This window comes from Haemaphysalis longicornis, unplaced genomic scaffold, assembly GCF_048455015.1.
Source record: "Haemaphysalis longicornis isolate Haplotype H1 unplaced genomic scaffold, Haemaphysalis longicornis Haplotype H1 scaffold_8, whole genome shotgun sequence".
Lineage (NCBI taxonomy): Eukaryota > Metazoa > Arthropoda > Arachnida > Ixodida > Ixodidae > Haemaphysalis > Haemaphysalis longicornis.
In genome coordinates, this window is record NW_027526445.1 from 33,840,443 (window position 1) to 33,856,472 (window position 16,030).

General features: G+C 46.3%; 1 protein-coding gene across 2 annotated transcripts in view; it reads left to right on the forward strand.

Moving 5' to 3' along the window:
* The window catches only part of LOC144149862 (sperm-specific sodium:proton exchanger-like), a 348,027-nt gene that overhangs the window by 177,656 nt on the left and 154,341 nt on the right, over positions 1-16,030 (forward strand). The window contains exon 1 of one of the 2 annotated variants that reach the window (XM_077681575.1): positions 15,204-15,225. The exons of the other annotated variant lie outside the window; for it this stretch is intronic. The gene's annotated coding sequence lies outside the window, so the exon portion shown is untranslated. Of the gene's footprint in view, positions 1-15,203; positions 15,226-16,030 lie in introns of those variants that run through there. 2 annotated transcript variants of the gene reach the window in all.

Consider the following 16,030-nt stretch of genomic DNA (forward strand, 5'->3'; position numbering starts at 1 on the left):
TATTTAAACACCAAGCATCCATGAGTTTTTTTAATAAAGGAGCATTGTACATATCCTTTCTGTACTAATTTTTTGTCTCATATTGGCGTAATATCTTGTTCAACAAAGTTTACGAGTATGATCATATAAACCGGGCTTAGACGTTTACATTTGGCTATGAGTATATAAGACTATTGCACAATACCTATTTTACTTTGGCCGGGTGGCTGAATCGAGTCACAGACAGACAGACAGACAGACAGACAGACAGACAGACAGACAGACAGACAGACTAACATTTCTGAGTTTAAGTAGCCCAAGAAAGACTATCGTCTTAAAAAAAATCCCGGGCCATCTCTATTGACGTGAAGCCTGGGGAGGGGCGAAGCATGCAGTGTATTAGTGTATTCTTGGTGCCTTGCCGTTTTTGCCAACGGAGATGAAGCCATTGGGGGGTAGAGGTATACAGCTTTGCTGTAAAGTCTCGCGTCTTTGAAGTACGGAGCTCTCTAGCGCGAGGCGTGAACGAGTGTCCCGCTGTTTTTTAGTACGCGTTACGAAGCGTTCCAGCGCGATACGTAAACGAGTGTCCCGGTGTTTTATTAGCGTTACTACATGAGACGACGGTTACGATGACATTAGACGCCGACAGCCCGAGCCCCTAAGGGGCTTCGACCGTAAAATGACGGGCAGTGCAAGTTGTTCGGCCGTTTATCCATGGAATGCAGCATATAGTGCAAATTCTGGGCAGGTTTAGACGCAGGCAGAAGAGTTCGACAGATTTGGGATCTCTAGAAGCTAAAATAGATCCTGAGGAGGAGGAAGAGGAGGAAGGGGACAGTGAACGGAGAGGCCGAAAGGTTATCCAATAGAGCCTTGGTGAAGGCTCTGGGGAAGACTCGGCACTGGGGAAGGGGTGTTCGGGGGATGAAAGAGAGGGCAGGCGAAAAAGAGGGGATAGGAGCGGGGTCGCGCACACACTCTTTTGTCCCTTTGTGGACAGAATGCAAACGTGCCGCCATCTATCGGAAGAAAAAACGGAACGAGCACGCGACGCCATGTTGGGGGATGGCGGTCGCGGGATTGCTTGGTACGGAGCGTGTGAGGGGCGGGCCTTCTGGGCTTGGGGATCCTTTTATATTCAGATTTAAGCCCAGCAAAATGAGCGACGAGTGATCTGTGGACCTTTCTCTGTTGCCCACATTTGCGAGCGACTTCGTAAATACGCATTATGCATCGAAAAAGCAGTCAGGGAGGCACCGGCAGGGAAGCTTTTGGAGGATGTCGCGTTTCTTCTTATTCTTTTTTTTTTGTTCTTTGAGAACGCAAAAATTGAAAGTACGTCTGTGTTGGTTCGCAGCCTCCGGGTTTCTCAGGAGGTCATTCCTGAAACGCTTCGACCTGATGCGGGCTGCCCTGAGGTTTAAATGGGGAGGGGGGGAACGGGTGCATTCCGCGATATAACTCTACGCAGGACCCTCTGGGACGCAGTTGAAACCTGAAAAAAGAAACACTTAATAAAAGAAATTGCATACCTGTCATTTTTTAACAGCGGGGCTGTTTTAGGTCACCGTAATGTGTAGCGCGTAACGCGTGTGGCGTGTAATGCGTTAAAAATTGCCAATATATTACCAATCAATTGTCAATGAATAACTAAATTACCAATAGATTGCCGAGCGCTGGTGAGCGCGTGCCTCCCGGCGACCGCCGAGCGTCTCCAGCACACACAAAGGCTTTAGCAAAACAAAACAAAAACTGCGAAAACCTTAAAGAGCGAGAAAATGCCGAACGCTCGTGAGCGCGTGCCTAGCGGCGACCGCTGAGCGTCCCCTGCTCGCGCCCTGGACAACAAAACTGGGTGCACAGTACCGCTAGGAAAATTCCGCTGGAAAAATTTGATCTTGGGAAAATAGGCTACGGTCGAACAGCTGGCGACGAGCGGTAAATGACCGATACACGGAATTACCACGTACAGCCGGTAAAAGGCTTGTCTATAACACAGCGTTCGTACTCTTAGCCCTATCCTGCCACGCCGGAGCGGGATTTGAATAAAACTACTGCGGAATTCTGAAGTTTTAGCCCTTCGCTTTTGCCTCCGACATGTTTGGAACGAGTATGTTTCGGCAGCTTTCGGATGTAGCTGGTTGAAGTTGAAATCGCTGTTATAGACAAGCGTTTTACCGGCTGTACGTTACTTGCGCTACTCATGGCGCTACGTGAAGGGTGCAACTTTCGTGGATCGCTTATTTCCTGTAACGTTTGGCAAACGAAAGAATGCGTAGTACTTCCATAAAAGCCGACCGAACGTCCAAAATAAAAAGAAAACACGGGCGCGCAAAGCACGAACGGCAGACTCAAAACTCACCCCACACGATAAAGTACGAGCTGACCGATGCAGTGCGCCTTAACTACCAGCACGCACGAGTGCTCTGCGGCAAATACAGGGCTAGAAAATAGCTCACTTTGGGAACCTTTTAGTCCTGCACATATTATTCGTTTCGTGACTACGCATGCGATCTAGCTATAATATTAGTACTGCGCGAAGGAAAGTCGACACATCATCATCTTTGTGCACAGCAAGTTACACGGCAGTATTTAAGCATCTTGGACATCGATAAATGCCGACGTGCGCGTCGCTAACCCCGGGCTATCATGTATACTGCGGTGTCCGGAGATCCGGAAATCCCCCAACATGGCGGAAGCGCACGCGGTTCCCGCAAGAGGGCGCCAGTTTTTGCATAAGGTCTATAGTCTTTCACTAAGCAAACGAGAGGGTTTGCTGGGTTTCCCACCTAGAGGCTGCTCCGCTAAAGTTGGGTGCTGGAGACGGAGGTTATTGAAAGACAGCACGACACTGGTAAGAGGCGTACCAATTGACTGATTATAAAGAAAGATAATGAAGGAAAAAGTGGGCATTTTAGTTGAGGCTTAGGACGTAAGCTAAACTTCGAATCATTCTGGATTTCACTGAAACATTAAGCCGACGCTCGGTGCGCCTACAAGCTCATCGATACGTCGTCCTATTACCATGACCCATTCGAAGCGTCTGAAGTCCACTCAAAGCCATCTTTGTAGACGTTTTGCTTTTCATGAGAGTAAAATGGGCCATTTATGTTTGTTACTGGGACCAACACTGATATGGCAATTAGCTGAAGGCATGATAAGTGTGCTGGCACACCGATCCCAAGGAAGCTGTTTTGTACGTTCTGGTAAAGATTGCAAGAAGTTCTTAAAACTGTCTACGCAACTTTCCATCGCGTAAGCTACACCGTCAACTGCGCAGTAATTACCACGAACATAGGTTGCGCTTTTACTCCGCCTACACAGGAGGCAGTACAAGCGTTCTTTCACTGCTTTGACTGCTTACATCGACATTTGGTACTGAAAAGAATACGTACCAAGCCACTGATTATACGTGTAAACAACAATATCGTGCTTTTACTGGAAACTTGCGAGACGAATTTATACTCTTTCGCGGGACGGGAATGTGAATGCCGTCACTGAAAAATTGCGAATTGTAGGGAGACAGTCGAGGTAAAAAAAGTAAGTGCACTAAATTTAAACCTCCCTGTAACTTCAATCTCAAGTTCAACCACACCAACTCAAACTCGTCGCTGAAATTCATGTCAAGACCTCTCACTCCGCATATCGCATATTGCAGCGTCACCCTCATATGGTAAGGCTATGGTAACGACGTCATTAGACATGATTACGTCGTTCCTATGAGGTTGCTTACTTTTGTTCACTTCCAGAATAGAATATTTGTAACTTCGGCTTTCCGGAGCAATGCATCGAAGCCGCAACGATCCTGCCAGGAACGGAGACTGCGGTTTAGCTTCGCAAGCACCTCCCGTTCACCTAAGTGCGCCCGCCGGCCAGACGCTCAAATTCCTTTCACCTTATCACGCAAGCGACGCACGATGGCGCGCGAACAAACTTAACAGTTGCGAAACTTGATATATTCAGCGAGAAGGCACAAAAACAAACGAAGCGAGGGAAATAAAACGCCTAGTAGTGAGTGCTATCCTCCTGGGGAAGCGGAGAATGGGTTTCAGATAGAAAAGCTTAAAAGCCACGGAGCTGCGCTGAAAAACAAACTTTTCAGGGGACGCTGGCGCCAGGCTGGTGTATGTGCTCCTATGCGCTCTGTGATAGAATTGGCGAAATCGCGCACGCCTAGGTATGGGTTGCGCTCGGTCCCGGATTGCCGGCGACGCCAACTTCCTGTATGAAAGTATTGACGGCTTCAAAAATAAAAAAAGAGTAGTTATTCTCAGCGGTGCTGCGTAAGAGGAGGCGTACAGTCGCGTGATCTCCCTATGGGCAAAAAACGAATTGTGGAGAAACCGGAGAGAGAATGCAGGCACTATGCGCTCGCGATGCGGAGAGGAGTTTGTGAAGAAAGCACGAAGAACAAAACACGGGAACGGATAAGGGTTAAAAGCCATTCGACTCGGGCGGGCAGAAAATCCTGATCGATAACCCGCGTGCTCGGCCAACTATTTGTTTTTCTTCTTCGCCTTTTCGTTAATATTGTTCGGACCGCTCGCTCTGAAGGTTGCGCCTGTTCGCAACTAAAAGTTCACGGCACAGTCTGGCAACGTTGTGCGACACAACCAACATGGCAGGCGCATGCAAGTTTGCGGAGCAACTTTCCCTTGCTCCTAGTCTGAGATGCTTTCGTTGCAGCGTCTGCTCGCGGTGTTCCATCGAATCGGAGTGCATCGCCGCTAGGGATAATCAAGTCAAGTCACCTTTATTTGGTATCAACAACAACAACAACACAGATACCAGGGGCACAGACAAAAAGCCAGAGAAAGAAGGCTTGACGGGGTCTGTGCCCCTTTCGTAGTAATGTACAAAAAAAACTAATCGTGCGTGTGAAAACGGTAACAAGCTAATACACACAGTTGAAATTTTATACAGCAAACATTCTTGATCAGCACATGCGCGAAGACACATTTCAGACACAAAAATGAGAAATACTCTATAAATAACAGATTCACACAAAGGAATATCTATGTACCCAGCGAGTTAAGTAATGACGGCAATGTAAAGGAGAGCAACTGGCGACCATAATTTGTGCGTGTAAGGGGAACCACCCATGTGTCAGCATGGCGAATATGACGAACAGGACAGTTTCGTTTCATAGTTGATAATTCATCGATGATAATGTTGTTTCGCTTCATTCCTGCGTAGTAACGCTTGAGGAGCGTGTCATTATAAAATCGTGGAACAGCGCGGATACAAAGTTCTTTAAAAATGGGTGCAGTGTGAGCATCATGCGGCAAATTTGAAATAGCTCTCACAGCTTTCTTTTGTAAGATATGAAGTTTTGTTATGTTTGACATTGTTGTGTTTCCCCAGACCAACTGGCAGTAATTTAGTTTGGATACAAAAAGGGAATTATAAATTATTAGTTTAACACTTGTTGGGAGATAGAAACGCAGCCTTGCAAGAACACCTGTAATACGCGCCAAGTTTGTTGAAATCGCTGCGATATGCCTATTCCACACCATGTGTTCTTCGAATATCACTCCCAGGCTTTTCGCGTGATCTACTATTTCTATTTTAGACGTACCAAGCATAAGATCCCCATCAACATTTCCTTTTCGGTTTTTTGCTCTGAAAAGGACAGCCTCCGTTTTAGTGGTATTTATGTTTAACGAGTTGCATACGCTCCAACTATGCAGTGTACTTAATGCACGATTTGCTTCAACCAATAGCCTTGTACCATCCTTACAGGTTATAAGTAGTGTAGTGTCATCAGCATAGATGACGAATTTGATTGATGGGGCAATGCTCACTAAATCGTTTACGTATAGAATGAAAAGTAATGGCCCAAGGATGCTACCTTGAGGAACTCCGGCTGTTATAGGTTTAATTTCGGACAAATGAGTGTTTATTGCAACGGTTTGGCAGCGGAACTGAAGATACGATTGAATCAAATTATAGAAAACTCCCCTGAAGCCATAATGGTCAAGTTTTCTTAGCAGCGTCGCGTGATTTATCCTATCGAATGCCTTTGAAAAGTCAACAAATACACCCAGTGTTAATAATTTAGCTTCGAAGGCGTTTAAAATAAATTCTTTTTGCGTTAGAAGAGCATACTCGGTCGATATGTTTTTGCGGAAACCGAATTGGGAGATTGTTATTATAGAATGTTTGTCAGAAAAAGAAGTCATACGCTCAATTATTAGTTTTTCTAATCCTTTGGAAAAAACCGGCAGCACAGATATAGGGCGGTAATTCGAGAAGTCATTCTTGTCACCCGCTTTAAATACAAGACAGACTTTTGCATGCTGCATGCGGGCTGGAAAGGTTCCATGCTGAAAGACAAGGTTGTAAATGTGTGCAAGGGCAGGGCAGATTATATCGATTGCGTATTTGACAGGCCCAATCTGTAGGTCATCTACATCAAGTGCTTTGCTATTTCGGAATGAACTAAACGTGGAAATGATTTCGTGCTCAATTGTAGGTGCTAAAAACGCACTTTTGCAGTTCCTGGGTGCCATATACTCTAAACAACGTGGGTCGTAATTACTCTCACCAACAGATACAAAAAAGTTATTAAAAGCGTTGGCCAGCTGCTGACCGGACATGCGTATCCCATTTTGCATTACTTCGGTACCCACTGTGTTATCTTTCTCACGACCAAGTAAAGTGTTTAGATTCTTCCACAGTAAATCGCTACGTCTTAATATTTCAGGGCTAAATAGATTGTGTAGGTAATTTTGTTTGGCTTGCCTCAAGTAACTTGTAACTTTATTACGAAACGTTTTAAACGTGCGCAGGTCGGTAGGGTCTCTTGTCCGTAAAAAGTGCCGATAAAGGGCATCCTTTTGTTTAATTAATTCAAGTGAATGTTTTGAAATCCATGGTTTCCGCGCTTTTTTTATTTGTTAAGGGCGTTTGAACGAAAAACTTTTTGTAACTAGCTGTGAATAGGGACAGAAAAGTATCGTACGCAGTGTCAGGGTTTGTTTGCTGATGCACATCATCCCAGTTTACTTCCGATAGGTCCTGTCGAAATTGCTCCAGCAGGAGTGGGTTTACGCTTTTAAAAGTCCTTTGGGGGGTGCACTTTAAAGGCTTGGTCGATACATTGCTTTCTTCTATTAGGAATATTGGAAGGTGATCGCTGATGTTGACGCCAATAACGCCCGACACTGTTTTTTCAGGGTTAATATTTGTGATGAAGACATCAATTAGCGTTGAGGACTCTTTCTGAACGCGAGTGGGCGTATTAATGGCGTTGGTGCAGGCATTTGAATCCAGAAGCGTCATAAGACTACAGTTTTCTGATGACGGAAGTAACATGTTTATATTTATATCACCGCCCAAGACCACGTTCAAACCGTTATCGTTAACCCAGCCCAAAAACTTATCTAGAAAGGCTAGAAATACAGATACATTCCCCCTTGGAGGCCGATACACCACAGCATAAACATAGCGATTGCAAGAAAGTGTTAAAATTTCATAATCACGTTTGGTTTGACAGATACTTGTACTTCGCTTCGAGGAAACATAGAACGATTTCGAGCCACTTCAAATAACGTCCAGCCCAGTCAAGATACCAGATATCGAAGTGCCTAAGAAGAAACAGAAGCTCACCCTAGACTCAAGCACCACAATCACAGACTCTCAGACAGCTTGCAGGAATTATGAACGAGTCAATGGCGACGATCTTCCACAGCGGCGCTTGATGTTCCCCAAACAAGCCTGAACACTCCAGGAGTATACATATTCTCGGTTACCGGCCACGTATCCCTTGGGCTACAAGCGCTTGTATACACCCGGCCGTTTCAATCGCTGGAGGATCGCCACCGCGCATGCCTAACCGACAACCTTTATTTCTCTACCCAGAAATTTTGGCCCACTGTCGACCTCAACAAGGAATTATCACCCATCCACAGTCACAAATCACAAGATACGACTCCAAAACAACGCCTATTCGCACCGTACCCTGCTCCATGATACACATCCAACGAAGCATCGATGATAATGATAACTGGCTGCTTATTGGCGCGAGGCCAGCTAGTGCAAAGATCGCCATCCAACCGAGTATCAAGCCACCTGCACTTACTGCCCAGCAGTCGGTACCCTATACTATCAGCTATGGGAATGCCAGCAAACGCGATGTCTACAACTCGCGCATCTCCAATCCAATACGACGTCCAACAGTGGACGGCGCGGTTGGCCAGCCAGGTCTCTGCGGTCAAGCTTGACCTGGTGATAGGCCAGCGCAGCCAGCCACGGCCAGGGGATACCAGGGTGATGATCCCCTCCACCGGGCGCGTGCCCTAACAGCAGCACCTGTTCTGCAATAAAGATTTTATTCATTCATTCAAGGAACTAACTCAACTGTGGCTGCGCCCAATTCGCTATTTGGTAGGAACTAGCTCAACTGTGACTGCGCCCAATTCGCTATTTGGTAGGAACAGACGACATCGGGGCGTCTGAGGTATCATATCGTATTTTGAGCAAAACGAAAGTCTTCTCCAATAAGCCCAAAGTTGTGGAAAAAAGCAGCACTTGCGCGAGAGGGCTGTTAGCGCGCGGCAATTCCATTTGAGCAGCGCTCGTTTGCTTTTCAGGGAAGTTCGTGTGCGGCTTTTACAGCCCGGTACGACTAAAATCAAGATACTAAGACACTTCATTGCCGATGCACGAATGCCAAAACAATGTGAATACAAACTGCACACAATCACAGCTTTGCGCGGAAGAGATAAAACAAAGCGATGGTTTTGATTTCGTTATCTTTTTCTCGCGATGCGTGCTTACGCTTGTTTCGGTAATAACCGTACCAGTGGCCGGTGATGATGATGCTGATGAGGGGTGTTTATGGGAAAGAGATTGCGGCCCCGCAGCTATCACTTGACTACCCATCAATCGGGCAAGCGAAAGAAAGAAAAAAAAAAGGGAGGGGGGGGGGGGGGAGACTAGCCGGTAAAAGGAGGAGCGGCTAAGCGGTAAAAAGGAAAATAGACCGGAGAGCGAGTCTTTGTCTTGAGCCAAAGAGGGGGCCTAGGAATGAAGTGCTTTTGGTGTCGTGTGGTTGGTTAGTAGGGAGCTTCACGTAAGCTGCCATTACGTCAGAGCAAGGAACAGCATTATGTGAGCAATTTTTAATAAAAAATATGAAGGAAGCTCACTCTAACGCATAACACTTAAAGGTAGCGTAGCTGCACGCAACCTTCATGACCATCAGGACGTTTTAAGCCCACGATTGCAGCCGATTTGCTTCTTCTTCGCTGCCGCAACGACCTTTACTCCATTCGTTCATTTTTTTTTTGAAGTGGTAATCATTGGACATCACCTCGGAGGGGCGTACGCTATAACGTGTCTTTCTCGTTCTGAGCAAGTATTGCCGCGATTACGGCGAACTCTGGAGATCTATTATTTTTTCGCAATCTTGGCCAATCTCCCTAAGTGGGTGGGCTTGGCTTGAGAAACGTGCGCCGGGGACGCTCGACGGCCGCCGCGAAACATGCACACACGCGCGCTCGGGATTTTCTTTGTTGTTTTAACTCCGGGGTGGTCGCCACGAGCCGCGCGCTCACGGGCGCTCGGCATTTCATTGCTATTTTTAATTGCGGACACGAAAAAATAACGATTTTCTAACAGCTTCGCTGTAAAAAACAGGCGGTTGAGCGTAGGGGAGCCATTAGAGGGTGGAATAGAGGCGATTACTACGCTAGTCTGATTCGCGTTGTTTTTTTTTTGTTTGTTTTTGTTTTCTTAAAGTGAAATCTACAAATCTTCGTTTGTCTTCAGTGCGCATTAAGCAATTCTGTATAACCATCAGTATAGATTCATTCCATTACCCACGTCGGGAAACCAGGGCGGTTGGCGCCTTAACGACAGAAACTTCATGGTTTCGCTCAAGTTTCGCTTAAGTTTCGCTTTAACGCCCTGTTAAAGAGAAACTTTATATTTTCGAAAGCGAAACTTCATAGTTTCGCTTTAACTGGGCTAGTCGCAAGTGTCGCTTTAACAGGACTAGGCGCAAGGAAAGTTCAGCGCTCTTGTGTACGCAGGAACTTCCTCCATAGCAACCCCATGCGTATTTGCGTGAAAGAAATAACGAGGTTGAAGAGGAGTCAAAAGCAAGGAAAAAGAGGTCAACTGGGTTTATCTGTCGCGCAGCTGATCGCGCGGGCAGCTGCCCGCCTGATCGCGTTATCTGTGCGTGAAGCACAGATAAAGTAAGCAGCGTTCAGGTGACAATGGCAAAACAGCTCCCGCAGGTTACTTCAAAATGGGAATTAAGGCCACGCGTCGCGCATACTTCCGCGTAGCAGTCAGCTTAGGATCGGCAACGCCGCCAGGAGGAACGGTAAGGAAAGAAAACACCAAGAACCACGTAGCTTATAATGAAAAAGATTTTAGTGAATAATTTAAGAAGAAACACACGTCTAAACACCGGGCGCGTATTACAGCTTTGCTGGTTATTCATCTGTACGAAGTGTATGCGCGCATGTTTTTAATTTGCCGTGGTTGTCCATCTTAATTAGCTGAGATACACAGCGGGCATTTAACGTCCGTTTATCCGCCAGGTTTTCGCAGAAATGTCGACGTTCCGAGTTAATTAACGTTTTCGATTTAAAATACGGTGTCTTGCGCGCAGGAGACGCCGCACTATAGTGGCCGACGGTTCAAAAGATAAGAAGGGGTGAAAAATGCACCGGTGACGCCACCTTTGTGAGGGAAGCTCCTTAAATACAGTATAGCAATTTTGTTGAAATGAAAATTCGGTAAATTGCGGTCTGCGATCAAAGTTTCGGCCTTCCGGAATGGAGATGAAGACGCACCATTACGCGATATTTCAAGAACGTTACCTCGAAGACCACGAATTGTACGGAAATGGCCGCCGCTGCAAAGAATAACTAACTAACTAACTAACTAACTAAGTGACTAACTTACAAAATAAATAAATAAATAAATAAATAAATAAATAAATAAAATGGCGCAGACTGCACTAGGGGTGCAAGGCTGGAGAAACAGCTGAGCTGGCGGGCGCTCTGCTCTCTCTTCTTCGGAGACCAGTCTGTCGCACCTCAAATGGATTTCCGAACTTGCCGCTGAAAGTTCTCCATGACTGGCAGTCGCGGATCGTTTTGTCCGCAGCCTTTCGCATCTCAGCCAGAGTGGACCACGTCAGCACGCGCTACAACCCGCGCCAACCGGCTTCGCGAGCTCGGCGTCTGTAGGGCCTCTGTGCTCCCCACTTGAAGCGCAGACACACGTGAACTGGCGAGGAGAAGAGCACGCAAGAGATACGCTGGACCGAGTGTTCTCCAAGGTCGAGCGGTGGCGGCGCACGAGATAACGTCGTAGTTAGGCTACGCGTGGCTGTGGTCTGTGCAGCTGCGCGAAAAACGTTTCGGGCGCGTTGTGCTGGAGGAGTTCTTTTTGTTGGTTTTTTTTTTTTTGCGAACGCCAACGGACCAAGCTCAAGCTTAAACCGCTCTGCTGTTAAAACACGTTCGTGGCATTTGGAGGTTTGAATCGGGTCGTAGGCCAGGAAAGGGGGTGGGGGTGGTTTGCGAAAGAGGAAAAGGAAAGGAAATGCACTGGGGATATTTTGAGCTCGGCCTGCAGGGATCTCACATGCCTACAAGTCAGTGGAGGGGAAGGCAAGTAGAGGGGGAGTGATAGGATAAAGTAGAGAGAGAGAGAGAAAGACAAGTGCGCCAACCACTGAGCTAACAAGGCACAGTGCCAGAATGGAACAACGATTAGCCTGATGCGTGCTTTGTGGCAAGTGGAAGGGACAGGTGTAGCCAGCGGAGAGCTCTTTTCTGTGAGGAAGCTGCAGCATGAAGTGCGGCAGTCGTCCTGTCTGAGTAATTCGCTTCAAAAGACGATGAATCGAAAGCGAAGAAATAGACGCAAACGTGATGTACCAGTAAATAAGTCTGCTAATCGCTATGCAACACGGATTGTAGTAGGGCTAGTTGGTACATAACACAGCAGGAACAGGCCGATAGGAAGACCACGAAAACACAGCGTTGCACCGCCGTGTTAGTGTGATCGTCCCATCGTTGTGTTCCTGCGCTGTTTGTGACTCAATCGCTATGCTTTCGCCTTGAAAGTACGTACTCAGACTTAAAGGGACCCTGCAACGCTTCCGATGAACACTTTCAGGCTCCCGTTCGCGTCTGCAAGTCCTGCGAAAGCTATGTTTATCGTAAGCACGGAGCGGCACTGCATGATTTGCTCCTCGCAGCAGATACGCCTGCTTCCGTTTCTGCTCTGCTTTTGTGGCTTTATTTTTGAAGTGGTCAAGGAATCCGTTCATTCCGGCAGCTGACAGAAAGCCGGCCAATAGCCGATACACCGCTGTATTGACGTAATTCCAGCGCTCGAAGAGCGCCATGACCGGGAAAGAGAGAACATTTACTTGAGCAAGTTTTTAAGTTATCTGGTGACATAGGATAGTAGTTTTTGTCTTAGGTACTTTGTGACTTGCTATTCTTGGTACTCAGTGTATTTATGGAGTGTGTTCTGAAAGCACTTTGGATTTAGAAAAAAAAAGATAAAGTTTGCGGAGAATATTGAAATTCGATTCAATGGGGCGTGCTTAAACTAACATGTAGGCGGAGTGTTAGCACTTAATTGTAGCAATGCGCGGATATTTCAGATTATTTTATGAATCAAATAGATTTTGTGTGCTAAGGAAAAATCGACACTTTTTATGTTTGATAATGCGATTACCGTGATATATTTTGAATCAATATCCATTTCTTCTTTGTTTGTTTTTATATTTTAGATTACCGTTTCTTGTAGTGGGTATATAAAATCTACGTAATTTGTGTGTTTGTACGTATAAACGTATGTCTTTTTTTCATCATCCCCATTATCATCATCACCACCACCACCACCACCATCACCAGCCTATCTACGCCCACTGCAGGGCAAAGGCCTCTCCCATACATCGTCATATCCCGGCCCTGTGCTAACTACGACCAATTAATCCCCGCAAACTTCTTTATCTCATCTGCCTATCTAACTTGCTGCCGCCGCCTGCCACAGTTGCCAATTCGCTTCAATTGAGTCGTCCTCAGTTTAAGTTGAACCCTCTGAGTGAGCCTCCAAGTTTCTGCCCCGTAGGTGAGTACCGGTAAGATGCAGCTGTCATACACTTTCTTCTTCAGGGCCAATGGTATCCAGTATGCTTTATTCGAACACAGGCAATGGCATTATGTTTATCTCCTCTTCCATTCTTGCGCAGCAGGTATGTTTTGTTTGAATTTGTGATAAGTCAAACGCAGTGCCATTCTTCATCACGCTTCGTTGTTGTCTTGTCATTCTATTGTTTTCGTATTCTACAGTTGAAATAGTGAAATTTATCGCGCTGAAGTACGCCTCGGCTGAGAGGCACACCGTAGTGGAGGGCTCCCGAATAATTTGACCTCCTGAGGATCTTTAACGTGCTCCGAAATCTCGACACACGTGCCTTTGCTCTTTCCCGTGTGTCGAGATTTAGCAGGAGTGCGCTGCAGTGATGGAAGACTACCCATTACACTAGCACGAAGTGTGAAACCAGTTGCCTTACATAACGCATAGAGGATAAACAAAAAAAAGTCATGAGCTGTTCACTCTGTGGTGATGGGTGATCAACGAAGCTGTGAGTAAAACGTTGATCCAATGTACTAATTAATTTATTGTCTTCATAGAATACCAACATGGCGAAATGTACGCACACATACATATTGTCTCGTGTTTCTATTTTTATATACATTCGCGAGGACGACTCGCCGCCCCGAGGAGTGGGACGAAGCTTGACACGCATGTCGTTTCAGCATGCCCGCCTGAGAAGAAGTACCCGCGTCTACGGGAGAGTGGAAGCAAGGAAAACTATCCATGCAAGCGCTTAAAACTACAGCAGCTGCCATTCTTTGGGAAACGTATCGAGTTAAAGCAATTTAGATACTGGTCAGCTTAAATATAACTCACGACACAGACAAAGACGAAAGACGAAGCACAAACGCTGACTTAAGTGTTTGTGCTCTGTCTTTATCTGTGTCCTGAGTTAAATTTAGGCTGACCAGTATTTAAATCAAACAGGATCCAACTAGCTCAGATTCCGCCAATTGGAGTTAAATCAAGTGCGGACTCCAGTAAAATCAAGCAAGCACTTGGGTAAACACACAAACAAAAAAGCAAACAAACAAACAAACAAACTGACAAACCTAGACCAGAGTCCGTCGAAAGCATTGACGGACTCTGGCTAGACGAACGGCTCGCGCTTCAGATACACGCGGGAATTTTTGATCACGCACATGAGAAATTCATGCACCCTTAGCCATAAACAGCTTTGCGGTAAAAAGCACGTCTTCGTTTAATTTTTTTTTTTTGCTAAAAAGGCTCAAGCATTACTTTAAAAAGCAATTGTATGATTTATACTGAATTCAGCTGGGTACTTTCGTTGATGTGGGTTTGCTTAGCAAAGTGTTAGAAACGTAACAGTGCTCAAATACACGCTCTCGAACTTGAAGGGTAATCGGAGTAGTCGCATCGCTTCAATGGTAACGCGCGCAGTTAACACATTGATTACTATGTCTTTAGGATATGTCCACATTCCGTCATTCCTGCCCCTATCGTGTCACAGCGGCCAGAAATTTGAAAGTCTTTCAATATCCCGTGCGTTTTTTTTTTCGGGGAAAAACGTCTTTCGTGGCTGGAATGAAGCTGACTGGGTTATCAAAGGCCAGTTCTTTAAAACTGAACGAAGTCGTATTTTGTCTTTACGGCCACTTTATAATGGAGTCTACATTTTAGGCGCGAGGAGTCGACAACCGCCCTGTTTTTATAAACATAACGTTGACCGAATCCACAGCGGACGTAATCGCCAACGTGACCGCGAACGTGATCGCCCGCGGAGTCAGACCCATTCTTTATTGCTGGTATATTATTTTTGTGCGAGACAGAGAGAGAGAGCGAGAGAGAGAAAACACTTTATTGTTGAGACAGCGGGTCCAGAGCGACGTCGAATTACAGGCGCACGAAACCGGCAAGATCGATAACGCATTGTCTTCGAGCACGGAAGAAAAATGACGCCACGCATCTGCGCGTTTGTTCCACCGTTTGCGTATAACCGCCTGCGAACACTTCAAGCCCCCAAAAAAAAGCAAGGTGGGCAAGGGGGGGCCTTGGAGGGTGCTTACTGGAGCGCGTCCTAATACGGCGTGCGGCTTTATTCGCCAGCCACGATATCCGCTACCGGCGATCTGTTGAAAGGTAAACTCGATTACGCCGCGATTAATGGAGCCGTCTTTTCTTACGCCCTAGTCTGTTTCCTTATTTTTTTTTTCGTGTAGTTTTCGTCTTCCATTTTTCTCTGAGTGCGTGAGCAACAAGCTTGCCGGTATTTTGACAACCATAAAAGGCAATGTTGAGGGGTGGTCGGAATCAATAAGGAAGTGGTCGAGGTGGCACGTGATTGCGTGTGCGTCAGGTATTTTGATCGAGTAGCTGCAGGGCGTGTATGCGGTTACTACGACTCCGGGCGGGGGGGGGGGGGGGGGGGGGGGAACGCGAATGGATGAATCAAAACAGGCAAAACTTGAATGTATGAAACTTATAAGCACGGGTGCGCTTGAAGGCCCTGAATAAATTGTCTGCAAGGTAAGCGTGCTCAGGATATACTCAAGGTGTATGTAGAACGAACGAGCCGCTGATCACATGAGTGACGAAGCGATTATATTGAAGAGAGGGTAATAAAATGCTGAGTGTAGAAGACTAAACTACGGGGTGGGATTATCAATGCACCTATGAAAACTTTTTTTGCTGTCATGCAAAAGTGGCCGTAGACCCAAAGTCAGTCACGCGGTTCAGTTTCAGCCCAGTGCACTTGATTTACGAGTTCTTGCAACCATCAATAAAGTTTTGGGGAAGGATGATGTCGAGCATATATAGATTTGACATCCGCGATTGGGCCCTACGCATGCCAGAACGCAGGCCGAACTTTCGAGTCAAATTGCATGCTACAAATAGTTATTCCCCGAAGCTTCATTGACGGCTGCGAGAATTCGTAAATGAAGTG